We start from the raw sequence: 25,243 nt of genomic DNA, 5'->3' as shown, positions 1-25,243 counted from the left end.
TCGTTCATTTCTTTTTGATATTCGATTACCTTGCTAATAAATACTGTATTATTTACATTTTTCTTGCGCACGCGATCTCGTAAACCAGAGCTATTCATCATTCAAAGTCACCACGATCGAGTCATACCGTCGAATTAATTCCAACCCCCTCTAGCTGTGCATGCTGTACATACTGTCTCAACCTGTCTGCCATTCCTCAAACCTAAACCATCTCAAACTTTCCGAATCTACGAGAGAAAAAAAGGAAAATATTCGTTCGGAATTGGAATACGTGAAACGAAGGGAGGAATCTGATTTTCTAAAAAAAAATTGCAGACAGGAGAAGGATACCAGGGTTCACCTTTTTTTCTCGTATAATTCTGATATAATTCTTCCACAATCCTCCGCTTCATCCTCCACCTTCGTTCCAAATCAATTCACCGAGACGATTCACTTTTCTTCCCTCCCTTTTTCTCTTCCTCTCCCTTTCTTATTATTACTATTATTATTATTATTGTTATTGTTATTATTATTATTATTATTCCTCCTTTCGGCGAAAAATCTTGTATCCAGCCTTTTCCCATTCCCGTAGAAAACGAGATTCGCGTTAGGGTGGTTGGTGTAATTTTCGCGAGAGCGAGGACAACCGTCGGAGAAAAATGTTCCTTCTTTAATGACGTGTCACCGGCGCGAACTTAGGGGAACTGGTTTCTATTAAAACTTACTCCACGGATTGTTTTCTTGGGCTCGGACCCGGTTCATCCTCCCCCTCATCAGGAGGTTCCTCCGCAAGAAGCAACGTTTAGAAACAACGTTTCGATAGGAGGAGGTCTCGTTGAATTTGCTTTAAAAATTGTGACGATTAGTTTCGAGCAGGGATTCTTTTTCTTTTTGGCGAATATTTTTCCGTTTGTCATTTTCATTAATATTTTTCTCCTCAATAATAAGTTCCACTGTTAATTAGGAAAGAGAGGAATTAAACAATTTAGATAAATTTCGTTGGTTGAAGCGAGAAAAGACCTAAAAAGTTGCGGTAAACTTCGTTCGATCGACGAGGATCGATCGAACATGGCTCCCCGGCGAAACAACGTAAGCAATACCGAAACGATCTTGTTGCATTAACTTGGGAACAAATATACATTTTGCTAATTAATCGGCGCCGGATCGCTCGATGCAAATATTGAAGCTGATCGCGGTCTCGAAATACACGGCCGTCGAAATTCGGTCAACGCGTGTATAATATGGAAGCATGCGCGGATCGTCGCTAACGATATCAGCCTGTTTATTATTATCCATGGAATGCGAGTCGAAAGGATGATAATCAAACGCAAACTACGAGTTTGCTACCGAGTTAATTATTCGAACTTTTTCTTTCCAATCCTTTCAGCTTCGAGTGATCCTTGTGATCTTTAAGCTGAATTTGAAATTATCAAAGTAATTTCTTACGTTTGATAGATATAATAATCGTTAACCAGCAGCGTTTTCTTTATTTTTAGATTCATGTTCGAATATCGGTTATTTAATAATTATATTCGAACACGTAAGATACGTATTTATAATATATGTGAAAGTATACGAAGGTAGATTCGGGTATGGTATTTATTTTTGTTTTTGTTCGTCTCCGTGTTAATCCTACGACGATTCGAATACATGGAAATATTTACATCGACGAGGAATAACTTTCCCACGTCTTCATTTCCTCAAAAGCGCTCGACCACTCGACATCGTTCTCCTTGCTATTCGTCGCCCATTCTCGGAGGAAAATATATATATATACATATATAAATTTTTATATAATTTCTCGTTCCATTAAAAATTCAAAGGATTAAGTTTGGATCGTTGCAACGATTTCTAAAACTTCCCTCGAAGAAATTCACCCTCGATCTCTGTTCTAAACGTTTCGGGAAGGGAAAGGAGATGGAGAGAGTTCCACTCGAAGAATCCTCCCTCTTATTTCCAGAAACGCAACCACATAAAGGAGAGAATATTCCCAAGGAAAGGGGAGGGGAACGTAAATAGTGTGAAGACACCTCTTCCTCCTCGTAGGTGGCGAAAGAGACGACCCCTTTTTCGCAGCCTGGCCGATAAACATCTCTGTTCGACGGTTTGCCACTCGATGGAGATCGAGAAGAAGAAACTGGATTCGGAAACTGCTCTGTTCCCCACCTTTTCTCGAGGATAAAACCTGAAATACTTCGAATTTTCGGTTAACCTTAAGGCGAACTCGTCCTTGGGAACGAAAATGGTTGCCACTCCGCGGTCTTTCTCTCTTTGTTTATGGTGGTTTCACGGTGGTTGAGGAAGAGGGAAGGATATTTTGGTGAAATTGGAAGATGCGTTCATTTTATGATGAGATGAGAATATTTCAAGGGAATTTGTGCAATTATGAAAGGAGAGAGGAAGGGAGAATAGTTTAACTGTTTACCAAGTGTTTTCAACTCGATCAATTTGTAAATATTTGAAGAGAATTTATGTGTATATATGTGTGATACCGGTGCTTAAAAAGTAAGCACGTGTTGATTTTACGATATTTATATTTTAATATTGTTAGAAGAAAGTTGTCTCTGGAAGCTTTGGAATTTCAATCGATTTTATTATCTTACACCTTCAGTGGACAATTTGGATCGTTTATGATGTAAATGGAACGAGCATTGTAAGTTTCTTTCAAGAGATTTTCTTTTTAGATTTTTTATCATCTTGTAATCAAAAATACAGGCTTGGATAAATAATTTCAGAATTTTTCGAGAATCAAGAGCAGTGGAAAAAAAAAAAAAAGAAAAAATAACTAACCTAAAATATAATATGAAAAATATATTTGCCCGCAATCAAATTAAAACAACAAATAAAAAACAAAAAGGGAAGAGAAATGAGCGCAAAAATAAAAAATAAAAAAAAGAAAAAGAAGAAAAAATCAATCTTCGTTTTTACGCATTCATTTATAAAAATAACGTTTCAAATTGAAATTAACTCCCCTTTTCAGTCCCGTTCCAAATATTTTTAAAAACGATTACTTGGGAGGATAATTAAATTTTGTAAATTAAAATTGCTCGTCCTGTAATCCATATTCGCCACAGCCTCGTTACGAGATTACGGGAAATAAAGTTTCCCGATTGTCTGAAAATTTGTTTCACCGTCGATCGTCGTTGAAAATCAACGAAAAGAGCGTGACCCGACGATTCCCTGGGATTTATCGTTTTCGATTATGCGTCGGGGAAACGGATTGAAACGATGCTTGATTAAAACGGGGTCGAAATTAAGGTGGATATTTGGCTCGAGAAGCCGATTTCTCTTTACTTTTTTATCGATGAATACGGATATTGACAGTGTTCTCGTATTTTCTTTTTCTTTTTCTTTTTTTTTTTTTTTTTACAGTGCTAGTTAATTGGGTTCTTTTTTTTTTTTTATGAAAGAGTAATTACACGTATATGTATATATCGGTCTTTGATGGATATCGATTTTTTTTTTCTCCTCGTTTTTATTATACTCTACAGGGATGTGATATCTTTTTTCTTCTTGTTCTAGTAGTAGTAGTTCTATTTTGAAGATTTAATAACGAACGTTTTTAATTTTATTTTGTTCAAGTAGGTACTTTTCTTTTCTTTTTTTTTTATTCTCTAGATTTTTAGAATTTCTAGAACTCTTTTTGCTTTTGAACGCGAGGAATGTAATTTCGTTTTATCGATAAATGTTAGATTTTTGTTTATACTCGTGAGTTTCTCTCTTTAGAAATTTATCGTTGTTATTTTATTGTTTAGAAATAGTTATAATTTTTTTTTAATAATATTAGGTTCGTTTTGGGAATATAATAAACGTAAGATCACTGAAACTTTTTTCTTTTTTTGGCCTCCAGAGATTCGAGATAAAGCAACTTCCTTCGAGTAAAAGTTATTAAAAGATTCTTATCGATTCTTTCCTTTAAATATAATTCTTTAAACTTGGTACATTTTAAAAAGAAAATGTAAACGGAAAAGATCGACTAACAACGCAAAAAATGGAAAAAAAAAGGAGAAAGGAGAAGAAAAGAATGGAACGAATTGCATAGTTCATGAAATGCATCTTACTGTTTAACAACCTCTCACAGGAAATTCCGTTAAAAACTTCTTCGCGAAACTTATTCTTCTTCACGTAAATAAATCTGCATATTTTTTTCGAATAGAAAGAAGAGTAAAAAACGTAGAGAGAACTACGTTGAACTCTCTGTACCTAGGAGGGAAAAAACTTTGCCCAACTTATATTTTGCATTCAAGAAGATACAGAGTAATCAACGTTCAAGAACACGTGAAAATCTTATCTGATTTTCAGTCATTTTTGCTTTTTCTCGAAATCCATCCTCCACGGAATCAATCACAATTTCAAAATGGAAATATCAATTACAAGTTTTATTTTTATTAACAAAATATATCGTATCATGTTATCTGCAATAAGATAACTGATAAAAAGAAGCTCGAAAGGAGAGAAAAAAGAATTTATACTTTCAGTATTCTGACTGATCAAAAAAAAAAAAAACCAACCCATATAATTTTTACAAAATTAATACAAATCTATATTCATCGTACTTCTCCATTCTATAAAGGGAGAAAAAAAAACTTAAGAAGAATTGAACGAGAAACGAAGAGGAGAGCGAAAAGAAACACGAAGAAGAAGAAGAAGAAGAAGAAGAAGGGGACTTACGTACGCTGGAAACCCGTAGGTGAAATTAAAAAAGAGCAGAGAACTTGTTAGAGAACATTCAATGTTCAGCCTCGCTCTCGAAGAGGAGGGGTTGGTCGATGGCGGAAGTTTGGCGTCGAGGTTGGGAAAAGTTGGTCGAAGGTCGAGACTGTATATATATTTTTTCGAGAATCGATTCGAGGCGAGCGTGGAGCGGAGATTCTTCCTCCTGGTGGTCGTCGAAGAACACGTAAACGTTTCGATGGAATGGGCGAAGGCACGCGATTCGTTAACCAAATGATTTTGAGAGAGGCCGCCTCGATGGCCCGGGGGACCAACAGAGAGAGAGAGAAAGCGACTCGAACAAGTTTAACTTCTGTTCTCGTCTCGTTGGATTATTGCAAGCCTCGTTAACGTTTGTCTCTCGTCCTCTTCGAGGCCCCCTCTTTCCCTCCTTTGCCGTTAGTTAGTCGTTGGAGTCGTACCAAATTAGAAAATTGATGAAGCAATTGTTATCGCGATGCTACCATGTTTGCCTTGCCTCCGAAACGATTATCGCGTTAGCCACGAAGCGGAGAGAAAGATTTTCTCTTTCCACTCTTACTTTAAGTGCGTTAAAATGTTTTATGCATAAATTTAGATTTTGATGGAATTAATAATGGAAATGGAGTAATATATATCTTTTCATCGCGCGTAATCTAATTGAATCGGAATTCTCTTTAAAGAGAATATATAAATCGTATTCCAAGTCGTATTTTTACCACTCGACTTCTTCTGATCTTCCTGAAAAAAAAAGTAAATTCATTCTCTTCGAAATCTCTCCCCCACGAGTTCCTCCAACTACTCGGACTCCATAATCGTTGAATAAAATTTCTCCCCTTACATCCCCCTTTCGCCCATTTCGGGATACGAGGTAATTTTTGCCAAAACCGCGAAAAAGAAAGAAGAAGAAGAAGAATAAAGGAAGACTCGTCATATAAATTCATTCCTTACTGCTAAATAAACGTTACGAAACAAGCAATTTCCAACCCTCGTCCTATTCTTATTCGTCTGCAAACCGCGAAATTTGGGAAAATAAACGAAGTAAGGAAGAAACGTCCAACTTTTTTCCGAGAGGAAACAACGAGGTAAGAGTAAGAAAGAAAGAAAGGAGAGGGAGAAAATATTAATTATATTATCCCAACTTTTAACAGGATCGTGCCCCTCTTCGCTCTCCCTATTCTTTCTCTCGTGCTCCTCTTTTCTCTTCTTTTTCGCCACGTATTTTCGTTCATATTCCTCGTTTTTTTTAGGGGGAGGCGGCCGTGTTCGTTTCACCGTGCTCGACTTTGCGACACGGTCGTGTCGCGGCGCCTGGATTTATACGGCTATCGGATACAGGGTGTCGACGCTTTCGACGAATTTTTGGAGGTGGCGACGAGCGGTTAATTGGACGTAGATTTTTTCCCCTTTTTTCTCTCTCTTTTTTTTCCCCCGAGTATCTCGGGTCGCCTAGATTTTTTTCGTTTCGGGGATGGGAAATGGACGCGAGTCGAGGATGGATGCGATTTTTTTTCCATGGAATTTTTCCCTCGCCCAAGAATTTCGTATTTCGTATATAAAATATGAAATACCACTATATAAATTACGAAGGTTAAACGAATTAAACTAGATCTTTGTTGGAAGCATAAAATATTCGATCGAAAGGAAATCCGTTTATTTCGATTATTTCGACAAATTATTACATTATTGCTATTCTCTCTGATCTTTACATATATACGTAAAATTCGTACGCAACGTATACACGTCTCTTTTCGGTGGTTTCAGGCGCTTTAACGCGCGACACACGCATGGATTCACGGAATAATAACCGGTGTCGCGAATTCTTGGCCATTACGATGATAATCAATGTAATTAAAGCCGGCGTCGCGGGCAACAGAGGAGGGAAAAGGTGTGCAACGATCACGCTCGACCACGTTCCCGAGATTAAGCGAGATTAAATAGAGTTTCGAGTCGACGAGAGGAAACGACGGAGACAATGGGGGAGGGTTGGCGGTGCGCCGCCGCTCCTTTTAAAAAAGCGTGGCCGCCGCGGAAAGACTTGAGGCGCAATTAAAACGGCAATTAACGCGGCGCTGCGCGTTATTGAGGAACGGAGGGGGGCGAATTATCGGGCGGGCGGCTTTGATAAATCGTCCCATTTCGAGTGGAAATTTTCAATTGTACCTCCGACGGTGGGCGGAATAAGGGACGCGGATACAAAGGAAGTGTATTTTTCATTTTCGATCGGGTCGTGCAATTTGAATGACAATTAACGTCGCTTACACCCCCCGGCGAGAGAGGGATTATGCAAATCCTCGGAGTGGTTCTTTTTTTTGTGGATAAACGCGGTGTATTCAGAGTCTATGAATCTGATATCGGGGTGTAGGGTTAGGTTAGGTCGGATCGATGCGGAGGAATTTGTTATTTTGCGTGAAATAATCGAAATTGATTTTGGCCGAGCCATGCGTCTCCCGTGGTATCTAGGAATACGTATCGAGTGTAAGTTAGGTTAGGTTGGATAGTTTTAATAAAACGTAACTTGTAGTGTATATGGTTATTAATTATACGTAAGTTAATAACAGTACAATTTCTTGGAATAACGGATGATATTTATTTGCTCACAGTTTATCACGCTCGCGTGTTATCACTTACAGCCACTTCTAATAACATTTCATTGCATTATCTCTACAAAATTCTCGCTCCTCGTACACGCTATATAACGTATCCCGTTAGATATTCCGTATATTTCGCTGGTTTTAATGAAACCGCACTCGCGTTCATTTGGAGCGGAACAAGCGGACCAGTTATTTCAATTATCGTGCATCATAGTCGAGCTGCCCAATTTTTACACTGTCCTTGGGGAGCATTCGTAACAAACGAAACACGGAATAATCAGGGAAGGTTCGTGAATTTTTCGTTGTGAACAGTTGTAAACAAATGATTTCGTTGGTGAAATTTTCCTCATTAAACTTACTGTCAACAGGTAATATCGTTAATTCATCTGTTTATAGAATCTGATTGACTCGATTAATCCGTGAAATAATTACACGAAAGATCGTAATTAATCGTTGATAATAAATCAAAACATTTTTCAAATTGCAAGCATTAAATGTATTTGGATCATTCTTCTATGGAAATTGTATTTTTAAAATAATTAATCGTTTGTAGGATAAACTATTGATCGATTCAATTTTCGTTTACATTATTTAACAACTTTTAATAGCTTTTTTTACGCAACTTTTAACTTTCGAAGTTTTATATCCCTTTTTACGTCTGTATTTAAATCACTTTTACTTGACCTGTGCACGGTGTAGCAGGTCTCTCTCTCTCGAGGCCGTTTTACACATCAAAATTGCAGATATGAAAGTAAAATTAATCCACTCTCCGTAAAAGCAGCCGGTGAATTTGAAAATTGGAACTTTATCCATGAATTTTCTCCTCCGAGAGGAGATCGAGCCCTTTGAGTGCCATTCCACGTTCTTTCCTTCGAGGTTTACGTTACACGGCCAACCCTAATGGCTTGCTTAAATCGACCCTCCCCCCCTTCCGACTTAATTCAGTTTCAATAATCGTCTCTATCGTTAATACGCCGCCCCTCGTTAATTTTCCACCGTGAAACCTTGCGCGTCTCGAATCGATTACGCGTAATGGAAGCTTGAAAAAAGAAAAGAGAACAGGCGTATAAATCTTTCAATTAATATCGCCCTTTATACTTACGTCGCTGCATTATCGGTCGAACTTCCTTGAAAAATTGGGAAAAAACCAAAATCTATAAATTCAAACACGCATTCGTAATCCTCTTATTCCTTAATTCGCTTGATCCACTCTAATCTAGTAGCTCAGCGGCGCGATTAGTCGTGCAAAGAAGAGGAAGAGGAAAAAAAGGAGGTCATTAAAACCTTATCAGGTTCGATGGTATGAAAATTCCTCCATGCTTCGGGGGAGAACGTTCGACGCGAAATAAATTACTGTAGGAAAGTGGCGCCCTCGTGTAATTCACCGACGAGCAACGAAAAAAACAGGGGGAGGGGGGCAATTGATCGTGGAAGATATAGCAAACGCGGGGGGTAAACAGCACGAGGGTCGATGATAACTCTCTCTCTCTCTCTTCCCCTCTCATAAATTATCCGCACGACGATTTATCAGGGAGGAGACCTGGTCGAAATTCCTGGAGCACGTGACAGAGGTGAAAGAGGGTCCATTTCCTTCGATCCCGGTATATATATCGGGTCACTCGACGCGTAATTCACGGCGAATGATGCTCCTTCGTTTCGTTAATTTCCCTTTGGAACTTGGTGAACAGTTGAGAAGAGGGGAGGAAGAAATCGACGTTGTGGGGGAAGATTTAGAGGAAACGACGAAGATTCTTTTATTGGGTGTGTAATCGTGGAAGAAGAATCGTGGATTGAAAAATCTGCTAGATTATTACGGGGCGAAGGATTCATTTCTTTATTGGGAAGAATTGCGGATAATTTTGGCAAAGAAAGAATTTCACCGTGGAATATCGGAGTTGATACCTGCGTTAAAATTAATATTTTTGACCCAGCTCGCTCTTATATTTGTAATAACATTACGACTTTTGCCTCGTGCAAATGTCCCTCCGAAATTTTCCCGGATATTATTAACGTCGCACTCGTTCTACGATTAGATAAAAATACCCAGGACCAAAAATGGAAGAGAGAAAGAGGGAGGGAAAAAAAAACAAATAAACGAAATAAACTCGTAAAGAGAGAGGAGAAAAAACGAAGACATAAAACCGGAAAGGCTGAAATGGAAACAAAGAGCGCGGAGAGATTCTCGGGACAATGATCCGAAGGGATCTAAAAGGGGATGGATCGAATCCATCCATGGAGTAAAAAAAAAAAAAAAAGAAAAAAAGAAAAACCCTCGTTTTTTACGAGGATTGAACAGAGAGACCCGTAAACGGATAAAGTAACTCGCGCCAGTAAATCCAGAAAAAGAAAACGAAAAAAAAAAAAAACGAAAGACAACAGCATGGCAGAATTTAGAGCAGAAGGAAAATTAGAGACTTGACTGCAATAAGATTGCAGGAAGCGGAGGGGGTGGTAAAAAAACGTCGCGATCTGGCCGCCTTGAAGGAGGAACGAAACCTAGAAATTGCGCAAAAGCGACGAAACGTAGACAAGGCAAGTTTCGTTAAATAAGAAGAAAGGAAGCGATAAAAAGTTGGTGGAAAACTGGAGGAAAGAGAGGACAGAAATGGAAATTTCTGAAGAAACGTAGCGATAAAAACGGTCGTGATTCGAAAAGCAAGAAGAAACAAGATGTATTCCCGAGTTTACCTATCTAGCTTCGTTCCATCTTTATATTTTGACACGACGAACACGTGACATTTCTTGGGATACACCCTCCCCTCCCTCTCTCTCTCTCGACAAACGAGAGCGAGAGAGTGGAACGAAACGGGGACAAAGGGAGCACGAAGATGGAAAGAGGAGGAGGTTAGTAAAACTTAAACTGGAGATTGGCGGAGGGAGAGAGAGAGAGATAGTCACTATCAATTTTCCTCTAATGGGAGTGCAGCGGCGTAACGAGGTCGTAGGGAGAGGAGAGTGTCGCGAGTGATCGCACTCGCGGTAACGAACTCGGGACACATTGTGTCGGGGGACGTTAATGACGTAACGAGAGAATCGACGATGCTCGGGCTCCACGTCCTCGGATTTTCCCTAAATTTACCACGATTACCTCTCTTTACCGAGACACGAACCGCAGATGAGATGGCTCTGCGTGCGTGGTGGTGGTGGTGGTGGGTCGCTTCACCAACGTCAGAGCTGATCTCTATCCCTCCCTGCCCCTTTCTGGAGGCTCGTTTATGGACGGTGGAATTGGTGAACGGAGGGGAGGGTTGAAGAGACTGCCAGGAGCGACCAGGATATTTTATAATTAATGGTAAATATCAAAAGCGAAGTCGCTTCTAGGGGGGTAATGGAGAGGAGAATTGGAGTTTGGCAAGTTTGTGGAGAGGCGGTATTTTTTAAAAATATCCACTATAAGTATTTTCATTTGAATATTTAATCTGAATTTTTAATATTCAAAAATTGAAATCTCTCTCTCTCTCTCTCTCTCTCTCTATATATATATATATATGTATGTAATTTGGTAACTGGTTTAAAGTAGACAGTTTTGATGTTATTTCGGATTTTTTTAAAACGAGATTTATCACTTCTGATAATATCCGCGTGTCTTATTTTGAGATCGATTTGAGATTGGGATGTTTCATTAACGATAGAATATTCTCTAGAAAGGAGTTCTTCGAGGCTTTCGATGAATCTTGCACCTCTGCACTTCCTCCGTGTTCCTCCAATTATCACTTTGTATTCAATTACGTACTTATAATATCACAACTTAATAATAACTTACCACGGTAATGTCAATTCCATATTCTTCAGTACCTTCGGAATATATAATATTAAACTTACTATATTATCAGAATACTTTACATATGATATTCCAGAGAGAGTAAAAAAGTAAAAAAAAAACATTTCAAAACATTTTTCCCCGCCTATCAAATTTATCTTCAGAGTGAGAAAATTCCAAGAAAAATTTACATACACGCGTAAAAAATCACATACATATTCCTTAATATCCTAGAGCATCCGATACACGATCTTTACCACAAATCAGAGTTTCGCCTCGCTGGAAAAAGGGAAATATCTCGATAAAGCCAGAGAGAAGAACCGTCGCTTGGAACGCTTTTAAAACCCCCTGACGATCGTCTGAAGGGAGGAGTTGGGCGGAAAAATGGCGCAGTCTAACGTTATAAACGCGAACGAGCTGACGACGCTAATGACGTAACGACGTACCTCTCTCTCTTTCTCTCTCTCTCTCTCTCTGGAAGGAGGAGGAGTCGCACGATTTCCCCCCTTGAATTTGCTCTCCTCGAACCGTTGGTGCGTGGCAAGGTTGCAAAAGTAAGCGATACCAGGGAGGGGGGAGGGGGCGTGACGTTTATGCCAGGCATGCGACACGTCGTTCACGTGTTGTACATTTGACAAATAAAATTTGCGTCCCGGCTGCGAATGGCAATTGTGAACGAGCTGGCTGCAAACCGTGACACGTTTCGTTTACGCGCGTATTCATGCTGCCGCCCGACGAGAAAGGGTATAAAATTACTCCGTTTCCACCGACGTTGCTTTATTGGGGGGGGGAGGAGAGAGAGCTGCGTTTTCCAACCCTGTTGCTGCACGCCATTTCTGCGTTGTTGCCACGGAACGTTGTGCGGTTTTCTCTTTTTCTCCGCTGATAAAACGCCGTCAAAGAGAGAAGTTTTGTTCCCAACCTAAGAGGAAAAGTTTCTCCGTCGATCGAATTGTGAATGTTTATCGATTATATGTAAGAGCGGATTTTCGTTTTAGAGTTATTACTAGTACTTGAAATTAATAATTTGGATTTAATTTTAATATGGATAATGAAGCTTTGTGAATTAATTGGACATGTTTGAGAATAACATGGAGGAATTTTTACGTAAGATTCTTCGGCTGATGGATCGTGTGCACGATAGTAATTGGAGTTATCGTTAGATTCAGCTCCCTATTTCTACGCGGAATATTACAGTTTATGCTGATTTTTAAGCTGATAAAGCGTTTAGAGAATTTTGCTGCAGGATCTCTACCCCTTCTCTCTCTCTATATATATGTATATATATATATACCGTGGAGGCAATTAAGGTTGCCATTAGACGCAGGTTTGCTCCCTTATTTCTACTCACTGCTAATGATTGCGTGATTGTTAAGCTGATAAAGCGTTTAGAGGATTTAAGCTTGGAAGATTTGTGCTGTTTGGAGTTGGCTCTCGTATAACGCGGGGGAGGGGGTAATTAAGAGCCAGATTTCTAATCTTGGAAACGGTATTAGGGTAGGATCGAAATCTTGGAGAAATTGGTAATAATGAAATTTTCGTAGTTTAAAAATTTTCTCGAAAAGATTAGGATAATTTCGCGCAAGTGCTCGAAGTTAGGTGTAAAAGATCGGATTCTCTATTTTTTTCCCGCAACTGGAGATAAGATTTCGTCACGATGAAGCCGTTTTTCTTTTTCTACGTTTGCAAAAGGTTTAATTGGGTCGCCTGAGATTGCTCGAAATTCTTCTCCCCTTGTAATTTCTTATCCGAAATTCGAAGTGAAATTAATTATACCGAGAAACATCGAGAAGCATCGTTTCCACTCGTGAAACATTCACGAGTTCGTAGTAGCAACTTTTCCTTCGCTCCATCTTTCCACCAGTATTTGCCACTTGATAACTTTCCACGTCCCAAGGGTTCCACCCCCTCGCCATTTTCACAAACGACCAACTACCTCGCTCTTAAATCCGCGTTTCAAACTAATCGAGAATCAAAAATTACTCGGGTAACAAGAAAATTCTTCTTTTTTTTCATCGAAAGAATTTACTCTTATTCTTGTTTCGATTCATATACGGAATTAATATATTTAATATATTTGGTTCGTCGAAAAGATTTATTTAAAATTGAATACCCCTTTTCTTCATACTTATTCAAACGTTTATCCAAACTGCAAAATGTCTGACAACAAACTGTTCGAATCGAAAATTCCTCCCCCACAATCCCCTAAATTCAAGCGGCCTGAATGCAACGATTTTCTCCACTCGTTTCTTTGTTACGCGTTCGTCGTGCAAATTTTAGACAAAAAGGGACGAGCCGAGCTTTTCACAAATTTTCATTGAACTTCCTTCCTTTCTTTCTTTTTTTTTCTCCCAACGAGTTACCTCGTGTAAAAAAGTTGCTTTTCAAACGAGCCATTAAAAGAGAATTGCGCATTCCGTCTTAATCTCAACTCGGTCGAGTCTTCTCCGAAAAAGGAAGGAAAAAAAATATTTTTTGGGGGAGGAGAGAAGATATTACGCACATGGTGGATGAAAGAGAGAGTACATAATGGAGTGTGGTAGCCGGAAGGCACGCTGACGTGTGCACTTGCGCGGTAATTGAAGAAGACCTTTCCCTATCTCTCCGGTTTTCAAAGGGAACCCTTTATCTTCCAAGCGGCCGAGCTTAGGAGCTTATCAACCGATTATAAACATTACTCAACTTTTTGTCGTCGGGAGAATATTCTCTTACGTAACGCGAAAATATCACGAAATTGAGCGTGAAATGTAAATAAACGCACGTCGAAGATACGAGAATCGAGAGAGATAAGAGAGAGAGATGTAAATAAAGAAACTGGAGACATTAACAAGTTTGCTCTCAGCAAGAAGTTATCTCGAACAGTAGCGATTCGATGTTCAATCTTCAACTTAACGTTAATAATAAGTTTCATACTTCTTTTTCCACGAATATTCCATTTTCCTCGATTAAATTACACGTACGACAAATCGTCAGAATGTAATGCTCATTCTTGCGCGTCTTCGAATTTAAATTTTCCTTCCTAACAATAACTTTCGCGCGAAACAACGATCGCATCCCACCCTCTGTCCGCAATTTCACGAAGGATAAAAAAATGTACGGAAGGGCGAAGGAGGAATGGTTAGTTCCTTAGAAACCGTCGTAATCTCGTTTTTCTTCTTCCCGGAATTAACGGCGCTTGCAATCCTTCCGCGACGACTCGGCCGCGACCCACCCCCTCTCGGGGCGGTTTGCAAAGCCCGATGAAAAAGCGCGCAGCGTCGGTTGAAGTGTCAGCTAATGGCGATAAGTCGCCACCCCGGAAACGAGCATTTTTGCGGGGACCCGGTGACTTCAGCAGTTTCATTCTCTTCCTGTTGCGTGCGAAAATACGAGCGGCGCTCCGCCCTCCGCGAGGCACAATTGCCACGGGGGAGGGAAATCGTGTAATCGTTACTTTTTCTCTTCTTCTCTTTTCTTTCTCTTCCTCGTCCCGCTATTTCGATTTTCTTTTTCTTCCTCTTCCTCCTCTTCTTCTTTTGGTTGGGGGTTGGGGATTTGGTGTGGTTTCCAGGGGAATGGTATTAGATGGTTGGGAACGAAGTCGTTGTTGATTTTTATCTATTTGTAATTTCTCCCTCCCAAGACACTTTGTCGAGTGAATTAATATTTATCAAATACGAAAGATTAATTTTGTTTTTATCGCGTGGGATATGCAATTTTCGTAGCAAGTTTCATCGATTAAGGCGATTGGTATTTTTTTTTAAACAAATACGATTCGATTAGTTTCAGGATAAAAATGTATAACGTGTATTTCCAAAGAAAGAAATTTATTTATGAATAAAATGGTTCAACGGTGGAGAAAATGGAAAGAATCTTACCGAAATTCTTTCCTTCTGGTCTTTCTCCCTCCCTCTGGGGACCGCATTAAAAGATGGAGAATAGAGGTTGAGGAACTTTTAATAACGAGCAATTTCCGGCAAGCGTTTTAAAAGGGGGGCAGGGTTTATTCGTTCTGAACGCGATACACGTCGTTATCCGCACCGGCCTTAATGATGCAAACACACGCTTTAAATCGCGGAACGGAAGGGAGGGAAACACGATGGGAACGGATAAAAATTGCAAGTTGCGCGCTATGGTCACGAATCACGAGCAACCAACCCCCTCGACTTTCCATTTGCGGAACGGCAATTCGGTCGATTAATGTTCCTTTCTTCCCCTCTCCCTCCCACCAACCCCATCGAAAACAATTATGGAAAATTAAAAAGGAGATTATAAAATTTAAATTGCATCCGAATTGTTCGAACAATGGGGAGAAGAATGATTTAGAAACGATGTACGTAAAACGTAAGTTTAAAAACAACGATAACAATAATATTCATCTTATGATGTGAAAAAATAACGCTACAATCGTTCCTCATAATTTACGTGATAAAATAGGAAGGATAAATATTTATTAACCACGGTGGGAAGAGAAATATTCGCATTTTTCCAAGCCGCGTTTTCCAATCCCCATCCGCGACAAGTATCGAGCGAACTTGTCCAAGTGGCGTGGATTTTTCCACGAAATTTCGTTTCCACGGGACTCGTTCGCCCGTGACGGATGCCCATCGAGGGTGTCGTTAAAAATTAACGCCATCTCCCTGGAGAACGTGAATGAAAAAGAAAAAAGAAAAACGAAATTTCGCGTATAATGATCGATCTCACTTGTCGGGGAAAAAATCGTATCCTGAGGCGGTGCAACCCCCTCCCCCCTTTTTTAACACGTGTGCGCGCGTGTGTTTACCGGTCGAATAAAATTAACGATTAAATATTAACGGGGGAGTGGTGCGCATTGCGACACGAGGGGGTGGAGGAATCAATGAGGAAGCGTTTTCCAATGGGGATGCGACCGACCCTTTCGCGTCCAGTGCACGCCGGGGTTATGGACGAGAATTGCGTGCGAAATTAACGGCGCGCGAACATGAGAATGAGGATTAAAAGGTTCGTAACAATCGGTAATCGAGATGAATGGTGGTAATGGGAGAGTTCGCCTCGATTTTAGAGAGAAGAATTTTTTTTAGAAGAAATGTCAAAATTCTTATCCCAATGAATCGACGCGTATGATTTTTCTCGATCTTTCCGAATTATCGGAGAGAAGGAAAGTGTTATTTTTTTCGGAATGAAAGTATTGTGCTTTTCGAAGCACGCCGTTAATTTCTCGATGCAACCTATACGCTTTATCCGTTCAAATTTCCCGCGAGTAATTGAAAATTACGATCATTAATACCGGGGATAAAAAATCGTCACCTGCGAACGATTCGAAACGAACGTACGAACGAATCGTGGGAGCAATTACGCGATGATTTACATGGATGTTACATTCGAAACAAGGACGGTGTGTAACGATGTAAAATGGATCGATAACGTTGTTTATAGAGGATACAGTTTGCTTTTAACATATTTATAACGGGGAAGATTTAACACCGGATTCCGATCCGAATACTTCCTTTTATTTCGATTAATTATTATCGTTTTATTTTTTATCATTTTTGAACGACAATCGAGGCAATCGCAAGGTTCACCAATAAAAACGATTCTCGTTTAATCCTGATCATAATTTCATTCATAAATATATGTTCTCTCTGCACGGATAGATAATATTTACAATATTTAATACGTACAGTCTCTTTTTATAAAAAAAGGGAATTCATTTAAATTTACTAAGAAGAACGAATAATATTTTAAAATATTTCTCTCCTCGAAAATCGCGACAATCGACTAGCAGTCGATACGATTTTTGATTCAGCAACAAAGGAGAAAATAATGATCTATCGAATCTCCATTCTCCACCCTTGCCGAGAAAAAGGGGGATAATGAATTATTCGCGGGGTGAAATAAAAATTGGAGGCCCTTGAGGCTCTCTGGCCGGGCCTCTTCAATGCCTCGACCACCACGTCCGTATTTATTCTTGCTTTACTTATTATCGTTAATTATTTCAACGTTTAAATGGCGGAGGGACTGATGGATGAGAAGAACCCTTTCTTTGCCAGCCTTTTCACCGAAGGATTAAAGAACGAGGGGAGGAAAGAAACATGGTTCATCGCATAAACTAACAATGGCCTCTGTTGTCGTAAGAGGCAGAATTCTATATAACACACAATCATCCACTAGGCGTCCTTTTCATTCGAGAATCATCCCAAAATTCAGGATTTGAGTCCGAATTTTAAATTGATCATTGCTGAAAATGATTAAGTATAATGGAAAATTATATTTCGTGGAAAATATAAATCGAACTTATTTTCGTTCTTAATAATTTCGATTCGTCGATTAATATCACTATCCAAACACGTGTATTATTTTATTATTATGACAAGCTGTCGAGTAAAGATAAGAGAAAAAATAAGAAGAGAGAGAAAGATAGATTTTTCGTCTCGATTTCACGTCGATGCTCGGATAGGCTGATTACTCGAAATGGCAGGAGGGGCACGCGATGTCGGAAGTGGAGGAGACGTGGAAGGGTGGCACTGTCTGAAAGACGAGGAGAAGACTTAGTTATCCCGAAAGGGATCGTGGAACGGGATTCCCCGGTTTCAAGCCACCACTCAGACGCGCTTTACCTTCTCTGCCACCCTTTTGTCATCGTTCTCGATGAAAGAGACACTTCACTGGCTGCCACCGACTTTTTAATCGACCGTGGATATTTTCCACACACGCATACATTCCCTTTTGATTGTAGAACAAGTTGGCATACCGTTGGAGGGTTAATTTGGTTCAATATTTGAAATGTACAATTATTCATGTTGGAAGATGAAAAAGAAAAAAGGATTCTCTGTTTATTTAATTTTAAACTCGAAATATAATTTTATACATACTGCCGTTTCTATGTTCAAAATTGAATAAACTAAGATAAATAATATTACTCGATGGAGAAATTTAAGAATATGATGGTCGCCATATTTACGCGAGCACGGTATGCCGGGAATTAGGATCCGTAAGGTAGCCTTTTTATTAGCTCGAATTTCCTTGCCTCGTGGCGCAGAGGGAGGGGCGAGACTGGGCCGGAAGCCCTCTTCCACCCCCTCCCCCTGACTGAACTGTAAAATTCACCGTGCATTCCGCCTCTGCGTCGGAGGAGGGTTGCACATAAAGGGGTGGAACGACTTCTTAAAAATTCTGCGAACGATCCGTCGCATAAAATTCTCTTTCCTCCACCTCCCCCTCTCTTAATGGGGTGGCCAGGGAATCGAAGCTTTCGATAATTACGACCCAAGCCGGTCCCGCTTCTGGGATCTTTTCGAAAAGTCGGTGGAAAAGTTTTGTCGGTTTTAAGTTCACCCTTGAAAGGTAGCCAATAAATATTTGATTGATATTCGTGATATGATCGAACGTGTGAAAATAAATCATTCATATTTTTCACGATAATTTTCTTCGGGGAAATTATATCTATTTTAGTTTAAAAATTGTTCTTTCCATGTGCATGGAAATTCGATTCCTCCACTTGATCCGTTATAAACTCGATATTTAATTATTTTACCAATTTACAAAACTCAAATTGGATTTGGGGGGTATCGATTATAAAAATTCATTAATATCTAGATATTTATACACGCCAATAATTATCCCATCGAGAAAATGTGCTCGACATTGTGCTGCTCCTTCCCCCCCTTTTCTTTCTTTCTTTTCCTCCCTCCTCGTATATTCTGTTCCCTCCTCGTCTCTCCCCCGCCAGGAGGGGCAGGGAGTTCGTTACACGAGGCGCAACGAACACAATGGCGGGCAAAAGGGGGCAGAGAAGAGAGTCCCTTTGCTCCGTTGGTCGAGGATGTTGCGCAACTAATTAGAGTGGGATGAAATTTAATTAAATTAACCTAATTAAACGAATCGCGGGTTACGTCGGTGCAGTGTCAGCCTGGATAAAGGCTGGGAGGGGGAGGTTTAAGGGGTTGGGTGGATTGGCGTCGATGCTCCGGCTTAAATAATTAATCGACGATGCCTTTCTCGATGTCGCTCGACCCCGATTTCCGTTCTCGAACCAACCCACTGTCTGTCTCCCGTCGATACCACGTCTCAACGACGTGCTTTCATCCGTGTCCTGTGACGCAACTCGTCAACGATCTCGCGAGTTTTGTTTTATCGTGAAAGGTGGAAATAAATGACGCGGAACGAATGGTAAAACAGGTGGAATTCGGTGGGCGGGAATTGTTGAAATCGCGAATTAAAGTAAATGCACGGTTTAACGCGGCACGAAACGTGTGATGCGTTGTTTGATTTTATTGCATCCGAAGGAATGTGGAAAGAATAGATGTAACGATACTTCTGAATCTCCGTCTATTCTGAAGCATTCCCCCTTCTATTTCATCTATTGAGATTTTGATTAAAAAATTATTTCCTCGATGAATATTATTCCCAAACGAGTGCGACAGATGGAACGTAATAGAGCGTAATTCGCACGAAAAATAAAATCAAGGAATACACGTTTCGCTTGTAATATAATCTGTCGTGATAAATTTAAGTAAGATTTTCAAATAATAAGAATAATTGATGATAGTAATAAAAGAAATCGAGGAATTGGTGTTGGTTAGAGACGGGAACTGATTTGAACTCATTTGAATCTGAAAACATGGGATGAAAATTAATGAAGGTTCGAGTGATTGGGATCCGAGGTCCGTGAAAGAAGGGTAAAAAGCGCGGTAAAAATGAAAACTGGAAGGTATGGATGGGCTGTCGATTGAATCGAGGCTGGTTGATTGGGATGGAATCGACACTCGAATGTGAATGTTGCGCATTTGGAGAGGCTTCAAGATCGGCTCCTGGAATCCGATAATGCCGTTCCTAGCTTTGTTGGGTTAAAAAATTGGCGTTACACATCGCCGATACTATGGAGAGATTTACTCGGAAAGAACGTGAGATCGTATGAAGACAGCGGGAATATTTTTTTGTTTTTTTTAAATTTTAATTTTTTATTTTTACTCCATCGAAGAAATGAGGAATTAATAGGTTCAGAAAATATTAATGGAATGATTATAATGAAAATATTAATATGATGAATGATCGAAGAATGATAATGGATCAGGTTTTGTATATATTGAATTCAGGTATTTAGATTGTTATAAAATAAAATGGAAAAGAAAGTCTAGCTATTAAAAAGAAATACTTTTTTTTAGTGAATGAATATATATTTTTAAATTACAATTAGTGGTGAAACAAGATTTATTATTAATTATATATGTGATGTATAATTTATAATAATATTTGGTAATTAGTTTGTAAATATAGCTTTGATATTTTTAAATTATTCCATAATGATAATATTAAAAGTAATATTAGTTCGTGCATTTTTAGAAAATTTTAATCATCGTGTGTTTTGAGACTTCTCATTCAGCGTATCATTAACGTGCATATCTCATTAATTCGCGTGCGAGTTATTCAAATACATATTCTGTGTATTTTCGAAGTTAAAATGTTTGCTTATTATCAATTACCTATCAATTTTATTTCGAATAAAGTAGCAAATCATATAATAAGAAGCAAAACAACATCAATTATTATTCGAACACGAAATCCAATATTATAATTATATATATTAACTCAGAAAATACGGTATTGTAATAATATGATCAACTCGTATCCTTATATTCTTTTCTATACATAAATTGTTTCATCGTGTCAATTTAACTAATTTCTGAATTTTTTTTTTTTTTTAGAAAAATCCTCGACAGTCAAGAGATTAAGAGAAATCATATTCAAGATGTGTAATTTCAATGAAAACACGGTTTTCTCGATAGTCGACAGGTGAATTTAACGATCGCTGAAAGCGGGCGGCCTTTATCCCCGCAGGACACAAAGGGGATGATTCCCCTTTTCTCCCCTTCCTTTCTCCCCGCACTTTCCCTTTCAACGAAAGGACAGCAAGCAAAAAGCATACGCGGCCGCAGGCATCCTTCATTCCTCTTTGTGTCCTCCTTTTTCTTCCCCCATTCGTTTATTTTCCTTACTTTTCCACGTCTATTCCCGCCCTTCGTTTTCACCACTTGACCCCAGCTATATTTGCTCTGTCACAGGATGTGTTTTTGTATTAGTACACTTTATAGGTATGTGAATATTCTTTTAATTGTAATGGAATTATCGAAAAAAGGAATTATTGGTGAATAAATAATTTACTAGTTTTAATAATTTCAAATGTTCAATTTTTATTTGTAATTATTAAATATGCTAATTCCAAAATGAAGAAGTTCTCATTAATACAGAATGTTAAATCTGTTCTTTTCTATTAAAAATATTTAATAATATCGTGTTAAAAATATTTTATTACCTACATCTTTCTAAATCAAATTTCCATTGTGGTGTGGAATATCAATAGTTTTTTCAATGTGACAAAAAAAAATATTTTATATTATTATCTTTCTTTCAAATTCAAAGTAATTGAAAATGTGGAATTTAAACAGAGATCTGTTTCAGTTAAATATCATAATGATATATGAATTATTTTATATTTGTTTTTGTATTTGTTTTGGCTTCTAGAATCAATCTTTCATATGTATCCTCCAAAAAAAAATATTGATATTCTATATAAATAAATTACAAAAGTATTATTGTCAAATTGAATAATTTCATGCACATCCAACAAATTTTCAAATAACAATAAAATTTTGAGAATAGTTTGCACAACCATAATAAAATTTAGCAATAAAAATCATTTTACAATAATAATTCACATCGTATGTCATTGAAAGCAGTATGTATCATACACACACATACATATATATATATATATGGGCTCAGTGTGAGTGTACGACCGTGTTAGATATCAAGCTGGTAGAAACGTAAATATTAATACGTTCGCCATGCGCCTCTTTCGACGTGATAAATCTCTTCTAATGGCTATATTAGCCGCATAAATCAACAGAATCAGTTCCAGTTTTCCAGTAGTGGCTGCGGGAAACGATGGCGAGAATTGTGTCCTTCAGGGTTGGATCTAAATTTTTAATGGCGCCCTCCCTGGAGATTTACGTCCGACTCTCCCGGAATTTTTAGGTGAATCGGTGTGAATGTATCCTAGATGTAGTGTAGTTTCCACCACTCTTGGGGATGATTGATCGATTTTTGTGTGGGATAGAGAGAATTGAAAAATGGAGAATCTGGAATGCATACGTGCAATATATACCTACAACATATTTATACATCACATTAAATAATTGAAATATCTTTTTTAGAAAATTAAAAAATAAATTTTATTGAAGAAAATAAAACAAATCTGTAAATAATAAATATAAAGTTCATAAAATAGAAATTAATAGATACAAGACAAAGGAATGAATGATTCTTAAATTCCAAATTTTATAAATAAAAATTTAAATACTAATGAACTTTTTAATATCATAATAGTGAAATATTTGTATTATTATGAAATACAAACATTTTCAATGATGAATAGTATACGCTCAAAGGTTAATTTTATAGTGATTTACCGGGAATAGAGAATAATGGTACGTGGATACCTATTTACAAATTCAGTACTTGATGCATTGGAGATAGAACAACGGTATTTACAAGCCAACCTGTTAAACGACAATATCACTTCTATTCTATTACTCAAATTGCTTTCAATTTATATCCTTTCCAAAAATTATCTTTCTAATCATTCAAAAGATTTGTATAAAGCATCTACACTATTTTCTCTTTATTGTCATTATCTTTTTCATAAATATTGTATAATATCGTGTAATAGAAAATTGAAAAAAAAAGTACTTGATTAAATCCTTAATTCAACCCTCTTTGTTGTCTGCAAAGTTTTTTCTCTTCGTGTAAAAGCGATATCAAGTATTTTTGCGCCTTGACTAGAACTAATCTGGTTTCATCGACGTCAGTCAAGATACAAGAGTATCTCCTAAAGTTACCGTCTACACCTTGAAGGGAACTCCTCAATTCTCTTCAGTTTCGTTGAGTTTAAACGAACTGTCCAATATTAAAAAAGAAAGAATTGGAGAGGAATGGATACTGAAAAAAAATTAAAATTATTATCACTTGTTCAGAATTATTTAATACTATATTTAAAATAACGTAATTATATTTATTAATTACCAACATCTACATAAACTTCTTTCATGTTTTTAAATATAATGGATAATATTTTTAAATATTCAAAGTTATCAATGTTAATAAGCCATCCTGTATACGCGTGAAAAATACCAATATCTGTACGAAAGAGAAGATTTTTATTCCACGAATAACGAAGTTATTCGCGAATTTTTAGGGGACAGAATCAGGGGTTGGCTATACGCCAAAAATATCTTATCTGGGTATACTCTGTTCAAGAATCCCGGCAGAAGATCCTAAAGGTATATACGTACAGGCAATTACTAAGGAAGTAAAGGAAAAAAAAAAAGAAGAACTGGGTAACTTTTCTTTTAGGTTTGACATCGGAAGGCGTCAACTCGAATCGAAACTTTCGATCTCGAGGGAGAAAACTTGGATTGACTTTGATCGGCGTATTTAAGCTTTTCTAGACTTTATGGAAGGAAGAAGCAAGCAGTTTTGGAAAACTAGGTTACAGATTTGCATTCGGTTGTTGTTTATTTAAAATATAATTTGATCTCTTGGGAATCTGATCCCCTTCCTCCTCTCTCTTTTAATTATGTTTTATCTGTTAACTATGTTTGATGAGTATATGGACGCGTGGAGAAATAACAATGCTCGTTATGCAAGAAAAAAGGATTATTATTCGATATTTTGATTAAAATTTTGACGAAAGTTGAAAAATATTCGTAAATTTAAGATATTAGTTATACAATTATACAAATTTTTATTATTTAGAAATAAAGTCTTTTTCATACTTTTAAATTGGCCAAAATTATTGGACCACTCTGTATATCCTATATATAGATATACATATGGAGATGTAGATAGAAAGAGAGTGGGAGATGAAGTCTAATACTATGGAAACGATGGAACTTTTTTAGCGAATACAAGAACAAGATTCAAAAGTTTTCTAGAGCTCATCTGCTGTTCATGGAAAATTGTATTCGAGCTTCTTATTGTCTTGTCTCTGCCGCTTCGTTTGTTTTGGCTTATTGCATCGAGATTTTGTAAGAATGATCGTCATTGATTATCTTTGTGATAGTGTTTATTGTGTTTAATATTCATAGAATTATATTTCTCTTTTTTATTTGTATTTTTAATTTCATAAAACTTTTAACACTATTATATTGTAAAAGACCTGTTTCAAATGTTTTACTTTGCAAAACCTAACCTTTACGTTCACAGTTCACGTTCTTATTTTACGTAAAATTAAAAAGTTATTTAATTATTTTCTCTTCAAAAAATTTTCAAATTCATTTGAATATTTGTTATATTGATATATTTGCTGCGTATTTATATTTCATATATTAGAATTTTATTAGGAGAAAATCACCGAAATCAAAAGTTGAATAACATTGGAAATGTTATTAATATAAAATCTAATATAATAATAAAAAATTAATTCTTGTACATATCTTAAAATTTCGATATCGATAGATTTATCTACATTAACATCACATTAATTAAGAATTGTTTAAATTATCAAAATCGTAAATCTACATTAATTTTGTAGAGACACAATAAGAATTGAAAATGACGGATAGAATAATGTAATTGTAATACAATGTATATTGTATCGTAACATTAATATTATATTAACGTTTATATCACGAGAGTATCATAATACTAATGCTTTGTTAATTCGAATTTAAAACAATTATAATTCAAACATGACTGGTTGCGTTAACATTGTTATTCAAGAAAAAATTAAAAACAGAAAAGAAAATAAAAAGCCGATTTAATTAATTTGTTCGATTATAAATGTATGAATGATCGTAATGATTCAAGTTAATATTACCGTGATAAATTTCTTCACAGCGAATTCACGAAGTAATTGAATTCACATACAAGCCAATAAACATGGAGAATTCATTCAAATTAGATATGTACGAAACGCATTGAAAACAGGGCATAATGATATTTTTTTCTAAATTAAAAATCGATTTTAATATATCTGATATGACGTCACTTTCATCAACGAATACCTTGTACACTATTCACATATTACAAAATTAATCGAATCTCACTGGAACACTATATAAATCGTTTCAAACACGTAAAACTAGGCTAATTGCATCGTAGTCGATTTACGAACACATATGTATAATTCATGATATGTCATTAAGAAGTACAGCTACAGATATTACTCGGTAAGTCGTAACCCATCAGGGATCATTACAGA

General features: G+C 37.3%; 1 protein-coding gene and 1 long non-coding RNA gene across 9 annotated transcripts in view; one reads left to right on the top strand and one right to left on the bottom strand.

The window, feature by feature from the left end:
- LOC107995213 (protein rhomboid-like) overlaps window positions 1–25,243 on the top strand; it is a 162,118-nt gene that overhangs the window by 25,527 nt on the left and 111,348 nt on the right. The window contains exon 2 of one of the 7 annotated variants that reach the window (XM_062072320.1): window positions 20,688–20,775. The exons of 4 other annotated variants lie outside the window; for them this stretch is intronic. The gene's annotated coding sequence lies outside the window, so the exon portion shown is untranslated. Of the gene's footprint in view, window positions 1–20,687; window positions 20,776–21,475; window positions 22,018–25,243 lie in introns of those variants that run through there. 2 more of the 7 variants (XM_062072319.1, XM_062072318.1) reach the window with 2 other exon arrangements.
- LOC114577176 (uncharacterized) lies at window positions 20,933–22,975 on the bottom strand. 2 transcript variants are annotated; one of them, XR_009829055.1, is made up of 2 exons: window positions 22,452–22,975; window positions 20,933–22,147 (listed from the first exon to the last, which is right to left on the bottom strand). It is a non-coding gene; the product is annotated as an uncharacterized LOC114577176 (long non-coding RNA). The 2 variants fall into 2 exon arrangements; XR_003697020.2 differs by having other exon boundaries at window positions 22,732–22,975.

This window comes from Apis cerana, linkage group LG3 (assembly GCF_029169275.1).
Source record: "Apis cerana isolate GH-2021 linkage group LG3, AcerK_1.0, whole genome shotgun sequence".
Classification (NCBI taxonomy): domain Eukaryota; kingdom Metazoa; phylum Arthropoda; class Insecta; order Hymenoptera; family Apidae; genus Apis; species Apis cerana.
This window is presented reverse-complemented; position numbering and strand designations above follow the sequence as displayed.